Raw genomic sequence first — 21,782 nt, 5'->3', positions numbered from 1 at the left:
ATGGTTAACCCTTGCCTTGAGCATAAATTTACTAGGGTGGTCACTACCCCCATCTAGTGGTTGACATAAGCTTAACATCTTTTGTATCGTCAGATCCACGATAGCAACATGCTATAATATCCATCTCCGTTTCAATTTGCTGAGATTGGACTTTTGAAGTTAATTCAAGTGTGACAATTCTGGTTTTGGTTGTGTCGGTATTGGAGTTTTGCTGGTGTCGTTTTCTTTGGGATTCATTGAGGTATTGTCGTTATTTGGTTTACCGTATTTGGCTTTTTGAAGTTACTGGCAGAAAAAAATTTGACCCTTCTGGTAAATTTTTTTTTTTTTAAAGTAAGGGGGGATTTGTAACGGTTCAATTTACACCATTTGATATTTCGGTTGGTACTACGCCCTCTGGAGTTTGATTGTTGATTCAACTCGGAATATTCCGTATTAAATTAAATTTGAATTTATTATGGAACAGTTATTTCCGGATAAGTGAGGTCGAATATCATTACCGTTGGGAAATATTTTATAGTTTCTGGATTTCTTGTTTGTTTTCTTCTGTGTCGGAAGTTTCGTTTGACAACTGGTAGATTCTGTGGTTATGGATTGTCAAAATAGAGGTTATCGGCGATTTGTGAGAATTTTGAGAAAAGGCTTTTGGAAAAAATTGACCAAATTTGGAGAATATATGATCTAGAATCATCCTTGTTATAGGCGATTATTTCTCCAATTTGGATAATTCCCTGTATGGTTTATGGTATTGTGAATATTTCTGGGGAATACGTTTTATACGTGATTATAAAATTTTCTTCCACAAGGCCCATCTCTTGTATTGAAATTTACTCTGAAGATCTGAGAGGTATGATATAATTTCTATATCTTGAACTGTTGTCTGAAATTTCTGTTTTATTAGGATTCGCTTCCCGCCGATTAGTTCGAATAACTGTTGAACTCACAAGAAGAATATCAAGAAGATCCTTTTCCCTCGAACAACAACTGAGAGGTATAAATTCCGTTTCATTTTTTGAACAATATCTTATAGTATTTTATTAGGGTCCTAGTGCCTGGTTGGATTTGGAATCCTAGTGCCTGGATATTTTTGGGAATCCTAGTGCCTGGGTAACGTTGACAATCCTAGTGCCTGGTAAGAGTCTGGTTGGATTTGAAGAGTCCTAGTGACTGATTACGTTCAAGAGTTCTGGAGTCTGGTGTATAGTACGGTTGGAGTTTATGGTATTATTTTCTGGTATATGGTGGTATATCTGGTGCAGTTCTGGTGGATGGTATTTTCTGATAGATGGTACAGTTCGAGTACATAGTATATTTCTGGCATATGGTGTAGCTCGAGTAGATGGTACATTCTACGTATAGAGATCTCACCGTTAGATTTGCTGTCAACCTTCAATATTGACTTTGTATCAGGTAACCGGTGCTTGCACTGGCTTTAAGAGTATTGTATTGAGATTTAGTTTTGATTTATTGTACTGATAGTAAATCAGTTATTTGAATAGGAGTTAACGGTTTTATTATTGATTTTCTATCCGTTGATAGTCATATTGAAGTTATAAGTTATATTGAATAAAGGTTGTTTCATGCTTATTATACACTGTTGCAATTGTAAACAGTTTGCGGTGAGGTGCACTTCACTAACTGGCCATTTATTTTAACAACTATAATACTTGTGTATCCCTTCAGGATTTGTAACTGAAATTTATTATTACTTTATTCAACCTGCTATTTTATGCCAGCCAGTTATTACAACCACTGTATTTGTATATTCCTTCTGGATCTGTGGTTTAGGTCAATCTTCTTGTTTACTTGGTTATTTGGCTTGTTTATTATCTGGTATATTTGGAGTTTGTTGAACTCTGTTTTAATTCAGTTTTGGTACTGAAGTTTGAGGTTAAGCCTAAGCCAAGTGTAGGCTGATATAAGGATCCTGTTTTCAGGATTAGTTTAGGCATTATAGGTTATAGGAAGCCCTTCTGGCATTTGTTGTTGATTATAGGTTATAGGAAGCCCTTCTGGCATTTGTTGTTGATTATAGTTTTTAGGAAGCCCTTCTGGCGTTTGTTAGTGTTAGGTAAAGTTTTGGGAAGCCCTTCTGGCTCTTGGCAACTTTGAGAATTCTTTTTATTTTATTGTTTATTATCAACCACTGCATAAATTTTAATTTTATTAAACGTTTGACTTGAGTGATTTGTTTTATTGCTACTCTGGTAGAGGAGTACGCAATTTATTCTTAAGACAGGCATATCTCTACCTGGCGCCCAATATTACCTTCCATCTAATTTTGAAGAACTCACTCCCATCTTCACTGAGTGTAGTCGCGAGCCGAATTTAGCCTTGTGACCGGCTTACTCAAGGTCGACACGTCACACGCTTCATTAACCAGACGACTACAGTGTGGACGGGCATTATCGTCAATTGAAATGAAATTCTCGCCCACGGCAGCCGCAAACGGAACAATTATGGGTTCAATAATCATATCGTGATATCTCTGGCTGGTCATGGTGGTGTTCTGCAGAACAACCAACTCTGTGCGTTGGTTCAAACAAATGCCTCCCCATACACATATAAAACCTCCGCCAAAAGCTGTTGTGAGTACCATAAACTGTTCTGCATACCTTCGACCTCTTTCCCTCCAAGCAAGAATACGTCCATCGGAGTTGACCAAACGAAATCTAGACTCATCCGTAAATAAACATCGGCTCCAATCTTCAAGTGTCCAATTGCGGTGCTCCTCAGCCCATTGCCGTCGATGAACCCGGTGTTCCCTATTCAAACGGGGATGTTGTACCCTCCTACGTGCTCTCAAACCACGAACATGTAGTTGTCGTCTTACAGTCTGGTTCGAAATTAGAACTCATGTTGCAACTCTCAGTGATCTATTGAGCCGCGACGCCGGGTAAGTGGGATTTCTCCTAGCATTGAGGATCAAAAGACGATCTTGGGCAGCTGTTGTACTGCGCTTCCGACCTCCCCCATGAACATAAGTCGTTTTGGATGAACCTATTCCAAGCCTGACTCACGACACTTTGCGAAACATTCAACCGCCGGGACACTTCTCGCTGGGACAAACCTTCCTGTATCCACCGTATGATTTGGTCCAGTTGCACAGGAGCCAAACGTCTTCTCGGTATGACTGATAAGCTGATATTGTTCTCATTTCTTCAATTATTGTCACCTTATGTGTTTGAACGAGAGAAAAAAACAGATTTAATAACAAATACCACATTGCTTTTCACTCCACCTGTAACAGCCTACAGATAATAATCGATTTTGTGAACAAGAGCCGATGAAGTGAGGAAGACTTTGATATAATCAACTCAAAACATCTTACTTTTTCCTTAGAGAACATATAATGTACAGATATTCACCAGATAACTTGAAAAAAATACAAATGAAGGGAAGTTCATAAGTGATCCCTAGCAATTGTTGATCAGTGTATTCACGATTTTTTTTTCGAAAATTAAAAATACATTCAATTTAAGTGACAGATTATTATTATTATAAGTTTATTGAGCAAAATTAAAACATTTTCCAGATTATATCATATTTTATATTCAGTCTACTCACCTTATTATTTTGTTCAAAAGAAATGAAGTTTCAATCGTAGATTCATCTGGAACAAAGAAGAAAATAATTTAAATTGTGTGAATATTTTGCAAAATTAGTTTGAACAACATCTCTGACATACATATAAAATTATAAACAAAATGAAAAAGTAATGGCGTGTAGTCAGGCCTCTTTGAGCGCTTGTTCAAATTGCTATTATTAGAATATAATTACTCAATTAATCTGCAAATTGACATGCAATGAAAATATAGATCAAGCGACTAAATTGATAATAAGTAAATCCTGTATGTTTAGAGCAAGTTCTTGAAGAAACGAAAAAGTATATGAAAATAATGAATGTATGCTTGTATTTTTCAAATTTTAATCCTGTGATACTCTCAAACGATAAGGTTTGACCCAACAGATGTAGAATCCATGATGAAATTCAATTCTGCCCTGCCATAAACATGTTAACACTAGAACGAAAAACTCAACAAACTTGAAATTTTCAGGGTATCGGATCTCAACTGCTACAGCTGAGTTTGTAAATGGGCAAAACCAAATAAAGATTTCGTAAATATGATCAAAATTTTGTTTATCTGCGAATTTCATGCTGATCGCGTCACCAGAAGAAGAGAAAATTAAAAAAATAGCGAAATATTTGAACAAGAATAGTAGCATCGTCCGAAACGGATATTGCACGCCAAGAAGAAGTAGCATCGTCAGAGTAACAAAAGATCTTACATCTCCTTATCGCTTATTTTATATGCCTCGAGTTGCGTACATATTTTAATATTTTGTCCATAACTACACTGCACAAAAGAATTAACGCACATTATGGAAATCTCAAATGTATTCTACAACTGAAGGTGTTCTCAATGATAATTATTTTTATCAGAATTATGCATGCATATGTTATTCACTTTCAACGTTTTTCTTCAATACAGATGTTTTTTCCCAGCAGGAATAAAAAAAGATGAGATTATCAGATTTTGAATGTATTGGCTCCATTCTGAAATCAGTTGTTCTCGATCAATTCTAGTGATCAATAGTTTTTCTTTCGTTTGATTTTCTACACTCGATCGCTATGCAACGCGAAACACGCAATTTGACCCAAGAGGAATCTGCCCGAGCGGTAGAGTTTCTTCGTTGAGACAACAGTTTGCAACCGCTCGCCTACTTCAAAATCAGCTTGAGCAAACTCATGGGGTGCAAATTAGCACTAAGACAATAAGAAATCGTCTCAGAGAATATGATTTAAGGCCTCGTGTCGCGGCAAGAGGCCCAGCTCTTACCCCAGCCCATCGAAGGGCGCGTTTGGATTTTGCGAGAGAGCATATCCATTGGGAAGAGGCTGATTGGGAAAGAGTGCACTGAACATATCTTTCATGTGGACGTCTGTATACAAGGAAACGTCGATCACAATGGTAGAGGCAGAATCTAGACTCATCTGTGAAGAGAACTCTTTTCCAATCAGCCTCTTCCCAATGGATATGCTCTCTCGCAAAATCCAAACCCGCCCTTCGATGGCCTGGGGTAAGAGCTGGGCCTCTTGCCGCGACACGAGGCCTTAAATCATATTCTCTGAGGCGATTTCTTATTGTCTGAGTGCTAATTTGCACCCCATGAGTTTGCTCAGGCTGATTTTGAAGGAGGCGAGCGGTTGCAAACTGTTGTCTCAACGAAGAAACTCTCAAGTAACGTTCTTGAATGGCAGTTGTTACCCGTGGTCTACCCTGTCCTGGTCTTCGGACATTCATACCTGTCTTCCTGAATCGCTGCAACATTCTGGACACACTTGTATGGGAAACTCCAAACCTTTCTGCAATTCTTGTGTATGTCCACCCTTCTTCTCGCAAAACTACCGCTTGGGCACATTCCTCCTGGATCAAATTGAGTGTTTCGCGTTGCATAGCGATCGAGTGTAGAAAATCAAAGGAAAGAAAAACTATTGATCACTAGAATTGATTGAGAACAACTGATGTCCTAATGAAGCCAGTACATTCAAAATCTGATAATCTCATCTTTTTTTATTCCTTCTGGGAAAAAACATCTGTATTGAAGAAAAACGTTGAAAGTGGATAACATATGCATGCATAATTCTGATAAAAATAATTATCATTGAGAACACCTTAGTTGTAGAATAAATTTGAGATTATAAAAGTTTAATGAGTCTTCTTGATGAAGGATATTTAATATAAATCAAATAATTTGACAACTTTGTGTCTAATCCTTCACAATAATATATCTATATGATATATTCAGTTTATTTTTGTCTTGGAATATATTCCAATTCTAAAAATGACAAATTTAATAATCAACCAAAAGAAAAATTCAAAATGACTAAAACTGTACAAATTGAGTAAACGGTTATTAACCGTTTACTCAATTTGTACAGTTTTAGTCATTTTGAATTTTTCTTTTGGTTGATTATTAAATTTGTCATTTTTAGAATTGGAATATATTCCAAGACAAAAATAAACTGAATATATCATATAGATATATTATTGTGAAGGATTAGACACAAAGTTGTCAAATTATTTGATTTATATAAATTTGAGATTTCCATAATGTGCGTTAATTCTTTTGCGCAGTGTATATTCAAAAAAGATTCCTTAAGAAATCTCCCTATCTGTTCCGTTTTCAACTTGTTTCCAATCACGTAGAAACCCTTGTCCCTATTGGCAAAAAAAAAGACGAGTACAAATTTGTACCCTCAAAACAGATGGTAGTCACTTGGTGCGAGTTGCGGACTATAGGGCGGACACAAAAAAAATTGCCATCCTTTCTTCTGTTGGCCGTTTATGTTCGATTACCGTCTTCAAACGGTTGAGTTGTTCATAGTAGAGGGCAGAATTGAGCCTTAGACCAAAGGGGAGCAGCTGCATTTCCTGCTAATCCCACCAAACATACAGCAACGCCTTCCTGGACATTAATCCTGGCTTAGTCACGGTCTGGGCCGCTTCGTTTGTTTTTGACCACAATCTCTGTCGCTCGACATTGTCGTAAGTGACCCATATTTCAAATCTCCAGTCACCATCCGATTCATAAATGGATCGATTCTGTTCCCGTTCAGCAACCATTCGCAGATAGAAATAAGGTCAATGAGGTTTTTCTGCGTCAGAACGTGTGGGACCCAAACATCAATTTTTTTTAATACAGCCTTCTAGCAATGGTGTCGAACGGTTTTATGATCGATTTTCAGCTCCTGGCCGGTGCTATGACTTTCAACATGATGGCCTATCTCGATAGTTACCATGATTTTATCAACTCTTTGGACGACAGGTCTGCAAGGGTGTCTTGTATCATTCATCTCCATTCTCCACAACACCAGAACGGAATCACTGGAACCACTGTTGTGCAACACAACAGGAACCGAAAAAGTATTGGCCGCGTATATGCAAATTTTTTCATCGCTTTTTTAAAAAACTTCATGCATCTGTACTCTAGCTATTGTTGAGTTGTTGTCAGTTACAGTAATCACATTTTAATCATTCGTTTAACGAACGTTTCGACAGCGATATTGTCATCTTTAGAACAAGAAAATTACTAAATGTCAAAAATGTCAAAGTGAACACATTAACAACAATTAATGTTTATTGCTTCTTCTTAGAATTTCTACCCAAATTCGACTACATAAAGCTGTTCCATAGTCGGAAGGCCTCAGTTGAATAGTTTCTGTGTTACTTGTTACTACCTCCGAAATATTCATTTTGAGTTTCAAATAACAAACAGAAAAATGTAGTCCGGGAGCCAGTAACAGATATACATGACCAAGTTCCTCTCAAACGGTAATTAGTAGAATGCATCAGATAATAGTAATAAAAATCCTAGTGAACGTCAGCTTCGACTCTGCTGGGGGAAGAGCGGCGGCAGCCCCCAAACACGAAGAAAAAAAAATAAATTTAGTCATTTCGTCCCAACTGAAAATTTGTCAAATTATAGCTAACCCAATATCTAGACGAAAAAATACAATCAGCTGGCTATAGCATGGTGGATTATACGTCAGCTGGTGCCTCAAACATGAAAAAAAATTTCAATGACAGCTCTGACAGCGACTCTGATAATGAATCAGAGAGTGCCACACTCGCGAGAAAAGGACTTTCTCCACATGTTGCACAATAATATTTAGTTACTTCCACTCTCTGATTCAATATCAGAGTCGCTGTCAGAACTGTCATTGAAATTTTTTTTCATGTTTGAGGCACCAGCTGACGTATAATCCACCATGCTATAGCCAGCTGATTGTATTTTTTCGTCTAGATATTGGGTTAGCTACAATTTGACAAATTTTCAGTTGGGAGGAAATGACTGAATGTATTTTTTTTCTTCGTGTTTGGGGGGCTGCCGCCGCTCTCCCCCCCAACCGAGTCGTAGCTGACATTCACCAGGCTTTTATTACTATTATTTGATGCATCTCACCAAGTATCTCGCGAGAGGAAATAATCAACCGAATTTGCACCTGGCTCCCGGACTATAATACTAAGTGTCGCTCTACAATTTACGACTTTATTGTATATTCTGGTATCGCTTACGATGTTATCAATTATATTGAACCTAGATCCAAAAATATTAAATATATCGATTACTTTTTGAGAATATTAGTGCATAAAATCAGTTATCACTTGTTGACAGTACAGTTCCGAGGTAACAGTTATGATGTAAAGGAGCAGCTCGTTATAGATAATCCCCTGCAAATCTCACAAAACACAGAGTAATACCTTCCTGGCCGCCAATCCCAGTTTGGCCACCATTTCGACCATGACTGTTTTCGCTTGACTTTGTAGTAGGTGATCCACTTTCCATCACCAGTGATGGGTCGAGTTGTTGCGATTCATCAGCGATTCGCAGATGGAAATTGGGTCCATATGGTTTTTTGCGTTAACTCGTATTTTAGATACCCATACATCGAGCTTCGTCTTGAGACCAGCCTTATTTAAATGGCTCCAAAAGGTTTTTTGTGCAATCTCTAGCTCTTGGGCAATCGTGCTTAGAACGGTCGGACTCGAAAATGTTTTATCGAAATTTTCGACAATTGGCCTTCTAGTGGTACATTTTTGACATCGAAATTGCCGGAATCGACAAAACCAAAATTGCGTGTGATACACGTGTACTGTTACAAGATCAGGACCGTAAACAGTATTTACATATTCAGCTGCCTTACTTGCATTTTCGCCTTCATAGAGCAAAAATTTTAAAAAATATAGGGTATTTTCTCTTTGCTAGTGCGCTCAAACTAAACTGAGTTAACTTATCACAAAACTGTCAGATGAGTTTTGGTAGTACAAAATCTCATATTACTAATGTAATCTAGTGAAACCCGATCGGAATTGTACAACGCGAGATACCGATAACTAAAGGCATCCATTGGAAAAACAATGCATTTCATTTTACTGCACGTAATAAAGGGTGTTTTTTAGGAGCTATAGAACTTTAAATTGCAATAAAACAACGATGGATTATTCGATTGACATGAATTTTATTTATCCGCAAGATAATCTTGTGGCATTACATTTTGAATATGATTTCTGGCAGTTGACCGCCACGGCTGGCTCGGATATAGTGCAATCTGGACGTCCAATTTTCGATGACTTTTTCCAACATTTGTGGCCGTATATCGGCAATAACACGGCGAATATTGTCTTCCAAATGGTCAAGGGTTTGTGGCTTATCCGCATAGACCAATGACTTTACATAGCCCCACAGAAAGTAGTCTAGCGGTGTTAAATCACAAGATCTTGGAGGCCAATTCACAGGTCCAAAACGTGAAATTAGGCGGTCACCAAACGTGTCTTTCAATAAATCGATTGTGGCACGAGCTGTGTGACATGTTGCGCCGTCTTGTTGGAACCACAGCTCCTGGACATCATGGTTGTTCAATTCAGGAATGAAAAACTTAGTAATCATGGCTCTATACCGATCACCATTGACTGTAACGTTCTGGCCATCATCGTTTTTGAAGAAGTACGGACCAATGATTCCACCAGCCCATAAAGCGCACCAAACAGTCAGTTTTTCTGGATGTAACGGTGTTTCGACATACACTTGATTATTAGCATCACTCCAAATGCGGCAGTTTTGTTTGTTGACGTCGCCATTCAACCAGAAGTGCGCTTCATGGCTAAACAAAATAAAATGGACGTAGTGCGCGATACGTATTCTCCACAGAACCATTATTTTCGAAATGAAATTGCACTATTTGCAAGCGTTGTTCAGGCGTGAATCTATTCAAGATGAATTGCCAAACCAAACTGAGAATAAATCACTCGACAGCTGTTAAATCGGTCGCCATCTTGAACAGTAATGCCAACTTAAAGTTATATACCTCGAAAAAAAACACCCGTTATAACAAACGATCTGAAATAGGACGCAGTTCAGAAATCCAATCGACCCCACCAATCTAACCCAAACACATAATCGCACTAACTCGGCATAAACCCGCGAATTCCTTAAAACCCATAAAAATCTAAAAGAAAAAGATGAAGAAAGCGGCGCTTAATCCCCAGACCCAGATTTAGCTCAGTTGGCGCACTTTCGCCGAAAGGATAACGGCACATCCCAGCAAGCCGTGGCAATAACGAGATCATCCCTCGGTAATGCCGAAAAGTGAGAAGGTTCCCTATTTAGACGATCCCCGTCGGATGTTTTATTGATTCACATAACCTCACCACGTCGCGGCTATCCAGATTTCGGCCAGGCGAAGAAGGCGGTCGAGTTGGCGCGCGGCCAGGGTTCCGCACCACGGCGGTATGCGCAACATAACCCCCCCCTCCTCGTTTTATTTATTAATGTTAATCCGGCGTGGCGGCGGCGGCCGATTTTCTGTCCCGCGTGAGAAGCGCCTATGCGGAAGTTCCGAGTCTGCGGAGGTTGTTGTGGACTGCTCGTTGGTTTTCAGTTTCGATGATGAACCTAAGATGCATAGAAAACCTGGTGTGTCTACTTATACCTGTAAAACTTTCAGACAAAACGGGAGATTTTTCAGATTTATACCTACTTGATTTCGAGAGATCGCGGTCTGTTTCAGATGGCGCATACATCGTTTACATTTGACATTTCTCTCAATTCTCGACTCTTGTGAACCAAGGGCGTAGATCTTTTTTTTCTTGGGGAAAGATAATCGAAAAAAAATTTTTGACGACAACTTTTATTCATATCTGTAATGTTAGAAAAAGAAGTTTGAACCAAATTACTCGAAATAATTTTTGTTGTCACTAATTCGGTTGTTCTTACCTCATACTGGGTTTTCTCAAATGAGAGTTACGAAGGAAAATGAGAAATTACTTGGATAATTTTGAGAAAAAAAAGTTTCATGAATATGAGCCCACAAACGCTTTGCTTTCAATATACAGGTTGTTTCTAGTGTGTCGTACAGTTTATCAAATATTTATTAATCTTCGCTACAGATTAGGTGAATAAATACCAAAACTTATAATTAATGCATTCATTAGAGCTTACTAGCTGGATCTTTATAATAATTTGGATTTTCCAGAGGATTACTAGAGATTTTTTTCTCGAAATCGATAGCAGATACGACAAAACTATAACAAACCAAAAAGTGTAGTACTGGACCAGAGTTTTTTTCTACATTTTTCTAAACAAACAGCCATTCACCAAAATATAGTTTTGGAGGAAGGAAGCAGGCATCCTTCCAGAAAATATATCACCCTGTAGATTTGCATTCAAAATTAGCATATCACATGGTGAAAACTTCAAACTGGAATATCTATGGCCAATTCCGGAAATCTATCATTTTCATTTGTATCTCCAATTTAGGAACACCGTGTAATTAACCCCAGTATTCCCCTATTTCTACGCTCTTGTCGTGAACTTTGAGTATAGAACAATAATATTTTATATTCTATGGTCTGTCATTATATTCCATTCATTTGAGTAAAAATTCGATATGAACTGAATTGTAATTTATTGTGAATGTTTGCAGTGTCTAAAATCAGTATTTCCTTTTTAAACGGCACCAGGCAGAAGCGGGAATTCGAAAAATTTTAAAGAGCGCCACCTTACAGCACTCTGGTGAAGCAGACCACCAAAGCAACAGGTGGGTCTCTCAAAAAGTCTGAAACAAAATCGAATCAGTAAACACACCAGGTATTCTATGCATCTTAGATGAACCTAAAACTGTCATTGATTTCTGTGGTCTGTCTTGAGGAACAGTGAGATTCAATAGAATCAGAAATTGTACTTCGAAATCTGACCCGGATCTGAAAAAATGCTGGTAGATAAGAAATACACTCGTCGGCAAAAAAACTCGGCCACCTAAAATTTTGCTGTAGTTCGTAGACCAAGAACCATCGTATGAGGGCGTATTTTTTTTTTTTTGGATGAAAAAAAATTTTTTGGTGACATTATTCACTCATATCATAGTATACTATGCTCATATCTATAATATATAGTATACTATGCTCATATCTATAATGTGAGAAAAAGAGGTTTGATAACGAAAGTTGAACCAAAATACTGGACCGGTGTGAATTTGGCAGACCGTTTCCAGAACATTGTTTGACGGAAACACCCGAAGGCGGTGACCAGTGGCGTGCGGCAAAAAAAAAACATTTATTATGGAACTATTCACTAGATCGGATAGAAATTTAGGAAGTGGGTTCCGTATAGTATTCAGAGTATCCGTTGGAGGAAATATTGATTTTCTATAGATCTCGGGATATTTTAGCAACGTTTTTATTCAAATTATCATCAGTCTAACTTGAAAAATTCATATCTAAGGAAGTACGCGTCGGAGCATAACCATATTTGGAATATAGATTACTATTAGCGATGTGAATGAACTGTGAGAAAATGATTGACTTCCCGTGGGATTCAGGGGTAATTTTTCCAACCCTTATATTTCAAAAATCGTAAATACGCATCGGAGCATAACCATATTTGGAATGTAGATTACTATTAACGATGTGAATAAACTGTGAAAAGATGATTGACTTCCCACGGGATCCAGGGGTAGTTTTTCCAACCCTTATATTTCGAAAATTCGTAACTTCAGACATACGCGTCGGAGCGTATATTCGGAATGTAGATTACTATTAGCGGTGTGAATTGATACCGGAGCCAAATTGTTGTTTTCGGAGGGCTGCCACTCCAACTTCAATGCGATCGATTGATTTCGTATCCAAAAATCGATATGTTTCGGTAGATTCAGAATTTTTCAATAATTTTGGTTTGAATCTTGTTTCAGTATTAGATTTAGGGGAACATTCATTTTTTTTTCAAGTTTTCTAAGGTAATTATAGATCAAATAGTTTCTATTGATTTTCAATTATAACTGAAAATGTCATTTTCAGAAAGTATAAGTGGTTTTTTACCTTATTTGAAACTTGATCAAGAACATATAATTCAGATCAGAATGATGAGAAGAATTCTCAAGAAAATTGGTGCGGAAAGCCAAAATCAATATGTTTCCATTTCAGCGGAAAATATATGAAAAATATAAAAAAGGAATTGAATTATTGGCGGAGAAACGACAAATAATCCAGGAGGATGATATGGAGGAACTGATTATCCCCGATGAAGTTGAATATCCCTCAATAATAAAACAAGAACCTAATACTAAACTTCATGACCTATGCATGGAAGAAATTAAAAGGATCTCATCAACCTCTGTACAACGAAACACGTTATTTGAGGCAACAATTTTGCAAAGGGAATCCAAGGAGGATGAGATAGTCGACTCGATGAAAAAAATGAAAAACAAAAACACGAAAGATTTCTATGGCATGAACGTTCAGTTGGTAAAGTCTATAGTTCAAAACATAAAAACACCATTATGCAAAATCATAAATGACTGTTTCCAACAAGGAGTTTTTCCAGCGGAACTCAAGATAGCCGTGGTGACACCTGTTCACAAGGGTGGAGATACTGAAGAACAATCAAATTATAGACCTATTTCAGTTCTGCCAATATTATCGAAAGTGTTTGAAATAGCGTTGAGGAAACGTCTGGTTGACTTCCTGGAAAATAAAGCCCTACTTCACACCGCACAACATGGCTTTAGAAGATGCAGGTCAACAATAACAGCGATGATTGACGTACTCGAAACCGTGCTAAAAGCATATGATGACTCGGAAGAAGTAGAAGTAACATCCATAGATTTAAGTAAAGCCTTCGATAGCATCAGTCACGAAATTCTGCTGGAAAAAATGCAGTATTATGGCATTAGAGGATTGGCACACAAACTATTTCAATCATATTTAACGAATAGGCTCCAATCAGTGAAGTGGAATGAAAGCAGATCTGATCCCCTCGAAGTGAAATGTGGTGTCCCTCAGGGATCGATTTGGGCCCCGATTCTGTTCATGAACGATATATTTTATAATATAACATGTAGCAAGTGCTGTAGTTATGCCGATGATGTGGTAATTCTGAATAAGTCAGGCAATAAAACTGAACTTCAAGAAAAAACAAGTACAAGCGAAACGGAAGCACAGAGATGGTTTTCAGCCAATGGATTTCTTATGAATTCGACAAAAACCCAGAAGCTTTTGTTCACAAACAGAGAGCCCTCTGATTCATCGCTGTTATATTTGGGACTCGAATTTCAACCATCACTGAATTGGAGTAAGCATATAGACAATCTTTGTAAAAAATTATCAACCTCCATCTTCCTAATCAGACGAATGAGGCAAATAAGCGACATAAAAACCGCAAAATCAACATATTACTCGAGTTTCCATAGTGTGGCCACGTATGGAATATTGCTCTGGGGACAATGTGCAGATGCTCAAAGAGTTCTCATAAAACAGAAGATTGCTCTAAGGACCTTATACCAGATGAAGAACACAGACAGCTGTAGAGAAATATTTAAGAGGGAAAAAATACTTACCATCACTTCATTCTTCATACTGGCTTGCGTTAAATATGTTCATCAACACCAGAACAAATTCCCGAGAAATGAAAACTATCATAATTATAATACTCGGGGAAAAAATCATTATGCTGTCCCATATGCAAGAATAAAGAGAACACAACAAGGTCCGAATAATACATGCCTGAAACTCTATAACAAGCTCCCCAGCGATGTAAAAACATTAAGCCTACCTTCATTCACGAGACGGGTAAAAAGTTTGCTTCTCGAAGATACAATTTATAATATGACTGAGTTTTTTGAACTCACCTTTTCTGTCAGTTAATGTTGCATATCTGTGATATGTTTGTATACTTCATATTGTGTAACTGTAGTGTCTACCTAAATATTAGTGTTCTGTTATATATTTTTTTTGACAGGCCATATAATTTTTAATGGCGAATATTTATACATGTAATCATTAATTTGTAACATGTGTGAATAAATATTATTATTATGATATTATTATTACAAAATTTGGCGAGATGAAAGAACACGAAGAATAACAGCTTCGCAGTTCTTCAAGATATGTAGATGCAGGGAATCTACGAAAGAAAATATTTTCAAGCAAATAACTGAACCTCCATTTCTAAATATTCTTGCTATCAATCATGGAATCGAAAATGAAAAATTCGCAAGAGAAAAGTACTGCGAAATTTCCAAAGTTGAATGTCAAGAGAGCGGATTGATAGTTGACAAAATAGATCCCTTTTTAGCATGTTCTCCCGATGGTTTGATAAATTTAGAGGGAATGATCGAAATCAAAAATAGTATACGAAATGAGGATCCAAATAAGGTCCAATTAAAATTCTTGTATGACTCAAATGGCCTAAAAAGCACCTCCGATTATTATTATCAAATTCAAGGATTATTGAATATATCTGAACGAATATGGTGTGATTTGATCATATATACATTTGGAGGCATCAAAATCATTAGAGTGCAGCGAAAAGAAGATTTTTGGAAAAACATGATGCTTCCCAAATTGAAATCATTTTATTATTTCGATTTTTTGCCGAGAATTATTGAGAATGGACATATTTCGTTAGAGACTTTTGAAGATAGAAAATGGAGACCTCTGAAAAATATTGAACTTTTTCCTAATGGCTTGGTGAAGGACATTAGTTTTTATCAAAATATACCTGATCGTTGGCATATAGAAAAAACGGCTAGAAGATCGACACAACGAAATTATATTGTTGCGTGCTTTGATAATGCTGTTCCAGAAATTGAGAGAAGCGATTACCTCAGCCTCGATTCAGGAAAATATTTGTCAAGTTTTGTGCTCGACAATTACATATGTCTTATTGATATCGAGGACGCCTTTCAAAAATTATCCGTCAAGAATTGCAAGTTCTTTGTTTTCAGATGGCGGAGAGACTAATATTTTCAACTTAGAAAAAAAGTATGTAGTTCTTCCGATATGTGAAAACAATAGTCACTTCATTCTCATAATAGTTAACGTTGAAGCGAAAGAGTTTATTCTACTTGATTTTTTGAAAAGATCACGAAAAATAGAAAACGAAAGAAAATTGAACTATTTCCTAAGGTTCAAACAACTTCTCCAATATAATAATATTAACCAAAATGAATGGCAAATAGTAGATAAGAATATCACTCATCAAAAGGATAATTTCAATTGCGGGATGTATGTTTTACATTATTTTCGGCAATATTTGTTAAGGAAACCTTTGAATGAGGAGAAAGCTATGGATCAATTCAGAATCGAAGTGAAAAGGTTTTTCTTGGAAAAATCCTCCCCGATGCAAAATAGGTGCTTATACTGTTCGAAAGTAACAGAAATAGATTTTTATGCATGCCGAAGTTGCAAAAGGAAATTTCATATTGCCTGCCTAAGGAATAAAACTGAACCTGAAATCGAATTTAAAAACAGCATATGCGACTTGTGTCGAAATTATTGATGGAGTATTTTTGAAAGAGAATAAGCAGAAATAATAAATAATGAGATGTTATGAATCAAGTGGCCTACCATAGACAACATCCTGTAGATATATAATAATTTTGAATTGTACTTCTGACTACGCTATACAAACCGCCAAAAAAAAATTTAAGAATACCTTCATTTACACCCTTATAATGAGATCGACGTCTGTAGTGGACCACCCGATGTAATATATTCAATCCAATTACCATTAAAATCATGGATTATGCCTACTGGGGAAACCATGTAAAAAAACGCACCTTGTATTCTACCTTCCGGGTGGTGTGGAAATGAGAGCAAAACTTTAAATCGATTCTCTTTAATGCCAATTAGATCAAAGTATCGGATGAACCGATGAAAATTCTTCAAATTTAGCGGCTGAAGAACTACCCTTGGCTCCCAAGAAAAGAAAATCATTTTTTCACTGTTTATTCACATCACTAATAGTAATCTACATTCCAAATATGGTTAAGCTCCGACGCGTATTTCCGAAATTATAAATTTTCGAAATTTAAGGGTTGAAAAAACCACCACTCGATCCCAAGGGAAGTCAATCATTTTTTCACAGTTTATTAACATCGCCAATAGTAATCTACATTCCAAATATGGTTATGCTCCGACGTGTATTTCCGAAGTTACGAATTTTCGAAATATAAGGGTTGGAAAAACTGCCCCTAGTTCAGATTTGCATTCAAAATTAGGATATCACATGATGAAAACTTTAAATTGGAATATCTATTATCTATGCCAATTCAAGTTAAATATCTTGTGAAGGGAAGGTGCTATGAGAGAAAAACTTGAACTTTAACACCTGTATCTCAAAAACAAAGCGTTTGCGGACTCATGTTATAGGACTATTTTTTCTTGAAATGATCCAAGAAATTTGTCATTTTCATTTGTACCTCCAATTTGGAAACACCCTGTAGATATTCAATTCAAAACTGATGTCTTCACAAATAAATTGCAATGAAACACAATAAATTGTATCACACAGCCTAGACAATTTTTCGATGCGAATTACTCAGTTTAGTTCTTTGATAACTACATCTTGAAATTCTGTGACGAGAATGATACAAAGAACCGAAAACAACGGGTATAGTTATTTATAATACAAGTGCAGAAGGCATTGATATTCTTCCACGAGTTCAAAATTCAAAAACGAGCCACGAAGTGGCGAGTTTTGGAAATGAACGAGTGGTAGAATGAGCCTTCTGTACGAGTATTATACATTATTTTCTCTAATTCATTGCATTTTCATTGAAATTAATGAAATATTTCCATAAATACATTTTAGTGATTTTTGCATTGAAAAATGTTGGTTGGCAGAACTGATTTCTTTAAGGCAAATTGATGAATTGACAGATAAAGCATGGCGGAAAGTTCGGAGTACCAACATAAAATAATAAAATATAACCATGAAAACTGTGCGTTTCTGATACATTCTCGCACGATTTTGTTCTACAAGATGTGGAAGAATGAACGGAATAACCACAGAATTAGAGAAAGTGTATACCGATGATGAATGCAAAAATCACAGATGGCAAATAAGGGGCATCGCCTAGAAAGAGGACAAGAAAAGGAATAAACCTCGGGCAAAGACGATCTCATAGTGCAATAAAGGCACTCATCTTGAAAGCGATAATGAACTCATAAACCGTAAAGGGGTCCGATTTTTTACTGACGTGTCGATTTCAAAGGAAAGTAAAATTATTATTACTGGAATGTTCTCATTCCAAATGATAGATTCAGTTGGGTACAATGGCATCTCATTCAATGCTTCCAACTGAGAAATTCTTTTTTCATGACGAGAAATTAATAACTCCCTTAAAAATTCCACATCAAATCTACACCATGTTATTTCATTTTGTTTTTCTGGAGGTGGAACTAATCTCAAGTACGATGCTATAAGATGAAGGCTGTTTTTATTTAAGGTTCCAAAATATTTTGATAAACTCTTTCTAGTGTCTACACTTGCAACATTAGCAAGTGCAAAATCTATAAGTTCTGGAAACTTGCTAAATGCTACTTTTTGTAGTGAGGTAATTTGATCATAATGAATTTGTGTCATATCGTGGTCTGTTAGGGGGTCACCTGTTTCATCATTGATTTCAAATTTCGAATAGAATTTTAGAGTATCAAGAAGCTGAGAAAATAGTCTTCCTTCTGGTTTTTTTATAAGAGTAGAAAGTTGGCATCTAACTACCAAATGACAGTCATCTAATACAGTATTGAAAAATCTTCTTGTAGGTAAAAGGGATTCTAAATCGATCATTAGTTCTAGAAACCTTTCACAATAATGAATTTTATCCTTTATATTAATCTCTGCATCACTAATAGAGTCAAAAACATCCATGAATTTCAACATTAACTTATGTAGAAAAGTTCTTTCCCAATTAAGATTTTCCAAATCTTCAGTTTTATCTTTTTTCTGTATAGCTCTCCAGTATTTTTTCCACCTTGGAAATCTTTTGAATTCTAATTTTATGGAGAAATTTTCGTTCTTCGTCTTTGTGAGTTTATTGAAATTTTATATTTTGAAAATCTTGGGGGATAATTACCCCAGTACCCCCCCATTTTTACGCCCTTGATACCAACACCAAAGCGTATAAAATGAGTGCACAATACGAGTATGATATTTTTTGACGCTTAATCATGAAACCGGCAAAAATGATCCGTCAATTCTAATATTCAGGAAATGGTGTTCTACAAAGCATACAGCTTTTATACAGCGTTGTATTTTCAAATTACTCGAAATATGTCGACGTACCGGAAAAAAGTCAATTACAACAGGCGGATCATATTTCATCGATATCAAAGGGATTGACCTGGCGCAGCATCACTTTGATCCTATGCCGACCGAATGTGCCAATTTGAGAACAAAAAAATGCGAGGATATTAAATTTTCCAATTTTAGGAAACCTATTCTATCCACTCAAGTGAACTGCGGACAACTTGATATGCATTTTCTGGAACGATATCCGCAGATCCTGATAAATATTCAAGAGTCACTGCTATCCAATCCTTTTTTTCCAGCGGTATATTTTCAAATTATCCGAAATATGGCTGACGTTCCGGAGAGAATTCAATTACACAACAGGCGGATCATATTTCATCGATATGAACGAGATTTTAGGATGTTAGGGATTCACGGCTTGACTTGATTTTCAAGCTACTTGGCTTGATTTTAAGTCAAGCTCAAATCAAGTAATAGTTTTTCAAGCTCAAGTCAAGTCAAGTATTTATTTATCAAGTACTTGAATCATATCAAGCTACTTGATTTTTAGCAATTTTCTTGTATAGTGTCACACAAAAAAATTATGAAATGGGAAGAAACCTTGCAAAAAACTCTTTTATTCTTCGTGGTATAAGAATATGATGGCGTCGAGTGATGTAGACGTTAGAAAATGCGATGGCGATGAAATGTCGAATTGTAGCGAATCGATTTCAAAAAAATTTTTCAAATGTTGCTCAAGACCATGTAAAGTGTTGGTTTGTAAGAATTGTGATACTTTTTACCATGAAGGATGTGTTAAAAGGATGAAAAATATAATTTACAAAAGTGATACAGTGATAATATGCTGTCAACAAGATGAGACAAATGTTGATGAAAAGGAAGACGTGAATATTCACGAAACCTGGGTGAGCGATGCTAAAATTTCAAAATTGGAAATGGAAAACTTGTATTTGAAGCAATTGATACATGAAATTCAGGACAAAAACTCAATTCTGCATCAAAACAATTTTTTGCTCTTAGAAAAAATAAACGACATGAAATCAAAACTTAATTTGGGAACTGGTGCGCCACCTATAGCACCGGTTGGAAAGCATCATATCCAAGTAAACACCACTGTACCTGATGATTGCAGAAATCTACGGATGATGAAGAAACCTTCAACGGTAACAAATGAACTTCCACAGGTACGCATAGAACCACCTCTGTCAAACGAAAGTACTTCACGCACAATGTCAACGTCGGAAAAGACGGTGTCACAGAACATAGATAAAACAAGTAACCTCAAAAAACGAGTTCAACAACAACAAATAAATAACAGAAGATTTAGATTAAGATCATTCAATTCCGCAACAAGTGAAGAGGTATGCGAGGTGAATATAATGAATAAAACGAAAATGGATCAAGACGGTGATTGGAAAAAGGTAGAATATCGCAGGAAAAAAAATATACCAAGATTTCAAAGACCGCAACCTATAAAAGGTGTAATAGAAACAACTAATTCATTAGCAGCAAAACAATTGAGCTGCCTATTCATAACTGGTCTGAAACCAAATACCAATCCAGAAGAACTCAAAAAATACATAATGGAAATATTTAAAATTGAAATCAAATGTGAAGTTATGAAAACAAGGAAGGACTCATATAAAAGCTCTTTCAAGTTATATGTACCAATTGAATCGAAAGAAACAATCATGGATCCTAGTAAGTGGGAAAAAGGCATTAGTTTAAACCATTTTCTCCATATAAGACGATATCTCAACGAGAATTGAATGGAAGCATAAATATAATACATCAAAATATACAATGTGTCAGAAATAAAATTCTTGAACTGGAAATATTTATAAAATCACTTGAAGAAACCCCAGACCTTGTGTGTTTGACTGAGCACTGGCTCAGTAAGGAAGAAGAGCATTTTTTTAAAATAGAACGTTATCATGTTGTGTCATGTTGCTCGAGGGTGACGTCTGTGCATGGGGGTTCATGTATTTTGGTAAGGGATACTCTTCAAGATTTCGAGGATGTACCATTCATAAAAGATATGAGTGTGGAATGTGAGATTGAAATATCATGCATCATGAGTAAAATAAGAAAGCTGGTTGTCATGTCTATCTACCGAACTGGCCTGGGAAACTTATCAACCTTTATGACCACATTTGAAGAAGTGCTTAATGCAGTGCATTGTAATTTTGCAAACTATGATGTGGTAGTATGTGGTGACTTCAACATTAACCTGCTGAATGATGACTGCTCAAAGGCGGAATTTCTAGACCTCTTAACATCTTTCAACTATGAACAAACAATTTTCAAGCCAACTAGAATAACAGAAACAACAAAATCTCTAATTGACAATATATTCATCAATACAACCAAATTTAGAAACAATAAAAACCTCATATCGGCCTTAACAGATCATATGGGTCAGCACATAACAGTAGAGACCGTAACACCAATAGAAGAAAACGTGAAAGAGATCATTGAAAAAAGATTCTTCACAAAATCAAAGCTCCAAGATTTCTTTTATAGTCTTCAAGAGTGCACCTGGGACAACGTTATGTTGCAGATAAATCCAAATAGAGCCTATGAACATTTCTTTGATACATTGAAGTCAAGAATTAACCAAATATTTCCATTGAAAAAATGCAACCTAAAAAAAGGACTCAAAAGGATGTGGATCACTTCAGGAATAAAGA

The 21,782-nt window shown here is 36.3% G+C and overlaps 1 protein-coding gene across 4 annotated transcripts in view; it reads right to left on the bottom strand.

Annotated features, from left to right (window-relative positions):
* Window positions 1–21,782, bottom strand: part of LOC123682618 (stress-activated protein kinase JNK) — a 112,366-nt gene that overhangs the window by 62,626 nt on the left and 27,958 nt on the right. For all 4 annotated transcript variants that reach the window (XM_045621351.1, XM_045621352.1, XM_045621353.1 and 1 more), the window contains exon 2: window positions 3,568–3,613. The gene's annotated coding sequence lies outside the window, so the exon portion shown is untranslated. The remainder of the gene's footprint in view (window positions 1–3,567; window positions 3,614–21,782) is intronic.

This window comes from Harmonia axyridis, chromosome 6 (assembly GCF_914767665.1).
Source record: "Harmonia axyridis chromosome 6, icHarAxyr1.1, whole genome shotgun sequence".
In the NCBI taxonomy this organism is placed as follows: domain Eukaryota; kingdom Metazoa; phylum Arthropoda; class Insecta; order Coleoptera; family Coccinellidae; genus Harmonia; species Harmonia axyridis.
Note: the sequence above shows the minus strand (reverse complement) of the source record. Positions and strands in the feature narration are given on the sequence as shown.